We start from the raw sequence: 8,287 nt of genomic DNA on the forward strand, positions 1-8,287 counted from the left end.
TGAACAAGTTTGCGTGCAGCCACATGAAATTGTTGATTCCAACGTTCACATAGGAGACACCGCCCACCCCGCTGCACAACAGTCTCCCTTCCTGAACTGACCGGAGTGATCTCGGGGTTGGTATTGGAATCTCCACGTCTATTAGTGCTAGGGGACTTCAACATCCATGCTGGGACTTCCCTTTCAGGAGTGGCTCAGGACTTCATGGACTCCATGACAACCATGGGTCTATCCCAAGTAGTATCTGACCCTACTCATGCTGCTGGGCACACTCTGGACCTTGTTTTTTGTGCTGGGTGGGATGATGATGATCTTGGTGTGGTGGAACTCTCCACAGTTCCATTATCATGGACAGATCATTATCTGGTCAGGTTTAGACTTACTGAGACTCAGAACCTCTGCAGGGGTAGGGGACCGATTAGGATGGTCCGCCCCAGGAGGCTGATGGATCCAGATGGCTCTAGGGGAGTTTCCTGTCACCTTGGTAGGCGATTCTGTTGAAGCCCTAGCCAGCCTTTAGAATGGGGAAATGGCCAGAGCGGTGGATACAATCGCTCCTGAGCGTCCCCTCTCACGGAGTGGAGCCAAACCAGCCCCCTGGTTCTCTAGGGATTTGATGTTGATGAAGCGAATGAGAAGGAGACTAGAGCGACGTTGGCGAAAGACTTGGAGTGAATCTGATCGAATACGGGCTAGATCCTATTTGAAAGCCTACTCTTTGGCAATGCGGGCAGCAAAGAAATTATTTTTTGCTACCAGCATTGCATCTGCAAGGAGCCGGTCAGCAGAGCTGTTCCGAGTGGTCAAGGGTCTTTTACACACTCATCCTCAAGCAGAAAATGCAGACCACTCAAAAGCTCACTGTGAAGAATTTGCTCAGCATTTTGCAGATAAAATCACTCAGATTCAGTCCAAATTGGATGCTACAATTAATACAATGTCAGTGGATGTTACCTTGGTTCCTACCGGTCCAGTGTTAATGGATACTTTTCAACTTGTGCAGCCTGATGATGTGGACCGAATCCTTGGAAAGATAAGAGCCACCACATGTGTCTTGGATCCTTGTCCTTCTTAGCTTATTAAACAGGCCAGAGGGGGACTGACTGAGTGGGTAAAGGAAGTAAGCAATGCCTCCCTACAACAAGGCAGAATTCCATCCTGCCTAAAGGAGGCTGTTGTGAGGCCTCTGTTAAAAAAGTCATCATTGGATCCCACAATAATGAATAACTATCGGCCAGTGTCTAACCTACTATTTCTGGGCAAAGTTCTGGAACATGTGGTGGCTTCCCAACTCCAGGGGTTTCTGGATGAAATGGATTATCTAGATCCATTTCAATCTGGTTTCAGACCTGGCTATGGAACAGAGACAGCCTTTATCGCCTTGGTGGATGACCTATGCAGGGAACTGGACAAAGGGAGTGTGTCCCTGTTGGTTCTTCTGGACCTCACAGCAGCTTTTGATACCATTGATCGTGGTATCCTTCTAGACCACTTCTCTGGGATGGGGCTTGGAGGTACTGTTCTACAGTGACTCCGTTCCTTCCTGGAGGGGCGAACTCAGAAGGTGGTACTGGGGGATTCCTGTTCGACCCCCTGGCCATTGACCTGTTGGGTCCCTCAAGGTTCTGTGTTGTCCCCTATGCTGTTTAACATATACATGAAACCACTGGGAGAGGTTGTCCGGAATTTTGGGGTGCAATGTCATCAATATGCAGATGACACTCAACTCTACTACTCCTTCCCACCTCAATCCAAGGAGGCAGTCCTGGTTCTAAACCACTGCCTGTATTCAGTAATGGACTGGATGAGAGCAAACAAGTTGAAACTTAACCCAGACAAGACAGAGGTGCTCCTGGTCAGTCTAGGGTTGCCATATCCCGCCGGGGGGCGGGACAATCCCGGTTTGGGCGGTGCCAACCCGGTCCCGGTCCGGTTTGGCGCCCAAACCGGGACGGCCCCGCCCACCACGGCCACCTCAGCCCCCGCGGCGGCTCCAAGGCCTTGCTGAGGCATGGGAAGGCTCTCCGCGGTTGGAGCTCCAGCCGCGGAGACGCTCCCTCCCGGGCCCCAGCGAGGCCTTCGAGGCGGCTCCGCGGTGGGAGCTCCGGCCGCAGGGTCCTCCAAGGCCTGCGCAAGGCCAGGGAGGAGGAGGAGGCTGCTTCCCACCGCGGCGATCTCTGTGATGAGGAGCGGCCCCTGCCTCTTTCCCGGCCTGGGAGCCGGCCTAGGCTTCCTCCCAGGCCGGGAGGAGGAGGAGGAAGCCTGGCACCGCGGCGATCGCCGCGATGCCAAGCTTCCCCGCGCCCTTCCCGGCCTAGGCTCCCTCTCAGGCCAGGAGGAGGAGGAGGAAGCCTGGCACCGCGGTGATCGCCGCGATGCCAAGCTTCCCCGTGCCCTTCCCGGCCTGGGAGCCGGCCTAGGCTCCCTCCCAGGCCAGGAGGAGGAGGAGGAAGCCTGGCACCGCGGCAATCGCCGCGGTGCCAAGCTTCCCCGCGCCCTTCCCGGCCTGGGAGCCGGCCTAGGCTCCCTCCCAGGCCAGGAGGAGGAGGAGGAAGCCTGGCACCGCGGCGATCGCCGCGATGCCAAGCTTCCCCGCGCCCTTCCCGGCCTGAGAGCCAGCCTAGGCTCCCTCCCAGGCCAGGAGGAGGAGGAGGAAGCCTGGCACCGCGGCGATCGCCGCAATGCCAAGCTTCCCCGCGCCCTTCCCGGCCTGGGAGCCGGCCTAGGCTCCCTCCCAGGCCGAGAGGAGGAGGAGGAGGACAAGGTTTAAAAATCTAGGACTTTTTTTTTAATTTCCTAGCCAGGAAATTTTAAAAAAAATGTCCTACATTTTCAAACCTTGTCCTTCATTTGTCCCGGTTTGGAGGTCCTCCATTATGGCAACCCTAGGTCAGTCGGAAGGCAGATCAGGGAATAGGGATCCAGCCTGTGTTAGATGGGGTCACACTGCCCCTGAAGACACAGGTTCGCAGTTTGGGGGTAATCTTGGACTCAGCTTTAAACTTGGAGGCCCAGGTCTCTGCTGTGACCAGGAGTGCTTTCGCACATTTAAAACGTGTGCGCCAACTGCGCCCGTTCCTTGAGAAGCCAGATCTGGCCACGGTGGTACATGCCTTGGTTACATCCCGTTTAGACTACTGTAATGGGCTCTACATAGGACTGCCTTTGAAAAGTGTTTGGAAAATTCAACTGGCTCAAAGAGCTGCTGCCAGGCTGTTAACAGGCGCTGATTACAGAGCCCATACAACTCCCCTGTTGAAACAGCTTCATTGGCTGCCAGTTCGTTCCCGGGCACAATTCAAGGTACTGGTTATATCCTACAAAGCCCTACATGGCTCAGGTCCACATTATTTGGCAGACCGTTTCTCCTGGTAGGAACCTGCCCGGACTCTGAGATCCTCTGGAGAAGCCCTTCTCTCCATCCCAACACCTTCACAAACACGTTTGGTGGTGACACGAGAGAGGGCCTTCTCAGCGGCTGCCCCTAGACTCTGGAACTCCCTGCCCAGGGAGATAAGAACGGGTCCCTCCTTGATGGCTTTCCGACGGCAGGTGAAGACCTACCTGTTCAAACAGGCATTTAAGGAATCACTATAAGAACAGGCAGGAATGTTGGACTAGTTTAATCATTCTGTTTAATGCATGTCATTTATCTATTTATTTTTAAAATGTTTTAATTGTACTTTTTGTTTGTTTGTTTGTTTTTTAATTGCTGTGAAGCCGCTCTGAGTCCCAGTCCTGGGAAAAGAGCGTGAAATAAATAAATAAATAAATAAATCCTTCATAATAAAGGAAAAACCAACTTCTTAGTAGTCATAGGCCACCAAGTCCAACCCTCTGCTCAATGAAGGCTCTCCAGCTGAAGCATCCATATCTTTATTGGGTCCAGTCCCCCTGAGACCTTCGGAGAGTAGCAAAGATATTTTTTGCAAAAAAAAAAAAAGGAAGGAGAAAGAGAAAAAAATATAGAACGTATTTGCTTTTTATGTTAAACAGTGTGGAGGAGCCTTGCAATATAGCTAAAACATGAATTACCTTTCCTGGAGACTTTTGGAAGAGGAAATATTTTGTCCCCCCAAAAAATAAAATCAGGGAGAGTTGAGAGAGATTGGGGTCAAAAAGAAACATGGGTGGCTGCTGCGTCTCTTGACCTGCACTTTGGTCACCCATGCTGAGGTAATGGCATCTACAGCATAACAATTTTAAAAAATAAATAAAATGACAGAGTCCTGTTTTGCTATTGTGCAACTCAGTTAGCATGCTGAAGAACTGGTAATGTAGGAGAAGTGAAACAGAGGCAGTGCTATTTATTGACCTGAATGTTTACCTGTGGTTAAACTATAAGCAAATGAGATCCTGCAGGTGATTCCTACCTCCTGAACAGTGATGTGGAATACATTAAAATACCATCTGGCATCAGACTATGTGGCTTCAATCCAGGCCTTCTTGTTATTTCTTTTGTGCATGAGAATAAACTAGTATTGACTTTATCTATGCAAAACAGAGTTTGCGAAACACTGAGTTGCTCTTAGTGGGAGCTACATTTATATCTAGGCTCTAATGTCAATTGGTAACTTCAATTGAATCAATGGAATTTACATAAACATTGTGGATTATTGAGTAACTGAATGGGTCTATGCAAGTTGGAGCAGCTGGATTTAGGCCACTCACTCAATTACTGAATGAAAACACAATAAAATACTACAGATTCAATTGGTCTAACTGGGATGAGCAACTGGATTTAGACTTGCATCTAGTTCTCCAGGGCAGCTTACACTATGGGGACTTTATAACCTCCAACTATCCCAATTTGGCAAAGACAATCCTGATTAATCTTTTGGTGTCCTCCCTTTTCATCTGTTTTGCAAATGTCCTGGCTTCTTTCTCCTCTGACTTTCCCTCTTCATTCTTGGCTTACTTCCATTGGTGCATTGGAACACAAAAGTAGTTTGCACTCAGTTAAATCAGCAGTGGGAAGGGGAGAGGATGACATCTTGGCTTTTCCAGGAGCCTCTAGTAGCTTATTATCTGTTCTTCCTCATTAATAGCTTTTGCCATCTTTACCACACACTGATGTTGCTTGTCTACATAAGTCCTGGTTTTCATTTGTGAAAATTTAGCAGGTATGAGATTTACGCCATTTTAGGCTGCGTCCACACTGCTGAAATTATCCAGTTTGACACTACTTTCATAGCCATGGCTCAATGCTATGGAATTCTGGGAATTGTAGTTTTGTGAGATATTTAGACTTCTCTGTCAGAGAGTTCTGGTGCCACAATGAACTACAGTTCCCAGAATTCCATAGGATGGAGCCAAAGCAGCATGTGGATACTGCCCTGGTTGCTTGGATTTTTTCATTTTTTCATTTTTTTTTTTGGTTTTGGACAAGAAAAACCTGAAAATCCAGTCATATTGTATTTCCCCCCTAAATCCGCCAGAGGAGTATTTCCACCTAGCACTGCCCACAACCATGATTTGCATCTCCTCCTCCTTAAAAAGCTCATCTGCTTAGGTCTGTGTATCACTATTTGAACGTTGTTGTTGTATGCCATTGGAGATTATCATATGGGGATGGGGACTAGACAGGATGGGGCAGGAACGGATTGCTCTCCCATCCTTAACCTGTCAGTGACCTCTATCACACAAAAGAAATTCATACTTGTCACTCAGCGCAACTTTATATGAAAGTCTGTCAATGGGACAATCCAGGATCGGTGCAATATCATGTTAAAGTTCTTTCTGTGATTGTGCAGGAAGAACGGGGCAAGGACGGGGCAAGGATGGGACAGGGTTGTCCTTTTCCCTGTCTGATAACCTCCTTTGAGATTTCCACTTTATGATGACCCAATAACAGGGGGTTTCTGGCAAGATTTAAGTGGAGGATTGTCATTGCCTTCTTCTGAGGCTGACCTGTCCAAAGTCACCCAGTGGGTTTCTGTGTCTGAACAGGGATTCAAACTCTAGTCTCCCAGAGTCAGGCTGTCCACTATCTGAAGTATAATTGGTGAAAATGTGAAAGAGCCTTCTCTCTGCTGCAATTTCAAGGCTATGATTTCCTCTGTGTCAGGAAACTCACCTCTCTCTTTTTTGTTGTTCTGACACTAGCTTGAAAGTATCTTTATTTCACAGACATGCAGTCTCTCTACTTATTATTACATTCAGAATATTGGGTAAGCTGTATATATCAGCTGTATCCTTAGTGAGGGAAATTGTAAGTTAATGGTACAGGATGCCTGAAAGATGTTTCTTTTATGAGAGCTAATAGTTAGAATATGGTCCCTTGATATAAAAAGTATTTTCTCTTGAATGTTCTGAATGGAGAAAGCCATTAGTTGGGGGAAGGTGATACCACTTCCAGATAAAGGGAGAGTGCATCTAACTGCACAGAAGAGAATCAGAGGTGGGTTAGGAGGGGTGAACTGGAAATGAAGGCTTCTCTTAGTGCATGTACATTGCTCTGCAGAATGTTGGATTTATGCACAAGTTAAATAAACTAAGGCTTAGGCCCTCAGATTATGAAGGGACTCAGTCTATCTAGATAAATACGAAGAGTTCTAATTATGGACATTTTCCAATAAACCTATAGGGACTCTTTAACGTGGCACAGTTTAGAGCTTCAATATGTATTAATCCTCTCTCTGGAGATCTATGTAGGGCAGCCGATTTGCTAGGAGTGTTCCACTTATGCCAATCTACTTTAATGAATGGCCAGGAGTGGGGTGGGGTGAGAGTGCAGAGTCAAATGTTATAGAAATACCATAGATCACCGATGATCTTTCTTCCAAGGACCTTTGTCATTTTAAAAAACTAGGAGCCCATAACAAGATATCTCTCTCACTCCTTCTCTCCCCTGTTCTCTGTCTGTATCCATATATTGCATGCACATGCTCCCATGCATATCACCCATGATTAAAATAAATTATAGACAGATCATTTAGCCTGTTTTCCTTCCACTAACTTATAATTGGATACAGTTTGAGAGCTAATCAATGTCCTTCCTCCTCCACACCAAAATACCTATCAATAAAATGATAGTTCATGATAGTTTCTTATATTGTATGGATCATACAATACAATATCCTGTATGTACAATACTATAATACAGGATACACAATATTATATCCTGTATGAGTCATACAGTGACAGACACATTTATTTAATTCTTAGGAGTTGTATATATCTACATATGCTATTTTATACTCACATCTGTGCTAGTGTACATAGGAAGTCCAAAACTGATTCCAGCTGCCTTGTGTAGTCTAAGTGATCCAGCTTTCACTCCAAATGGAAATCAGTGTCTGCTGAAAAATAGTAAGTAGGTTATGTGGAAGATGTGTTATAGTTTATATTTATTAAAATATTTTAAAATATCTCTCATCAAATGGTCAAGTGTTTTCAACCTGTAGTCCATGGACCTCAAAAGGATCCATGGATAGGCTTCCAGGGGACCAAGTGAAAAGGGAAAAAGATTTCTCACTTTTAAGTTCTTTCCTAGAACTCTAAAAATAATGTTTCGATAAAGGTAAAGGTAAATGTTTCCCCTTTGACAATGTTGTCAAGTCATGTCTGATTGTAGGGGACAGTGCTCATCTCTATTACTAAGCTGCAGAGCCAGCATGTGTGGCCATGTGTGGCCAGCATGACTGCACAGAACACTGTTCCCTTCCCATTGAAGTGGTACCTATTTATCTACTTTCACTTTTACATGCTTTCTAATTGCTAGGTTGGCAGAAGCTGGGACTAGTGACAGGCGCTCACTCCATCACACAACACTTGGGCCTTGAAGTGAACATTTGGTGATTTTGCAATTGTCAGGGTTAGCATTCTAACCCCTGGGCCACCACATACACCTCATTTCAGTACATTTCCCCAAATAAGGGGAATCTTTCATTACATTCTTGGTGAGATTCCTGTGTTAACTTACCCTGTGAAATTCAAGGAATCCAGTGCAGAAGAGTCACATTGTGAAAGGCTCTGGCTACAGATTACGATTATCTCCCCAAATCTGAGCAGCTAGTTGATCACAAATTCTGGAAAATGGGCTCTCACCTCAGCTGGAACTGGGCAACACCAAAGAGATTCCCCATTCCTTTGCAGCATGTTGATAGGAACAGGAACAGCATCAAAGGAGGACTGCTTCTTGCAGAGGCCTAAATCAGAAAAGTTGAGCAGTCAGCCATTAATCTCAAGGTCAGGTAGCTATACATTTCTCAGCAGCTGCTGGGAGTTGTTATGGTCACCAACTGTTTGCTCTACTAGGCTTTTTGTACTCTGTGATCATGGATTT

General features: G+C 46.4%; 1 pseudogene; it reads left to right on the forward strand.

Moving 5' to 3' along the window:
• Positions 1-423: 423 nt before the first annotated feature.
• Positions 424-8,017, forward strand: LOC149319445 (uncharacterized; annotated as a pseudogene).
• Positions 8,018-8,287: the final 270 nt, after the last annotated feature.

Source organism: Sceloporus occidentalis, unplaced genomic scaffold, assembly GCF_023333645.1.
Source record: "Sceloporus occidentalis isolate IW3139 unplaced genomic scaffold, rSceOcc1.0.p SCAF_2, whole genome shotgun sequence".
NCBI lineage: Eukaryota > Metazoa > Chordata > Lepidosauria > Squamata > Phrynosomatidae > Sceloporus > Sceloporus occidentalis.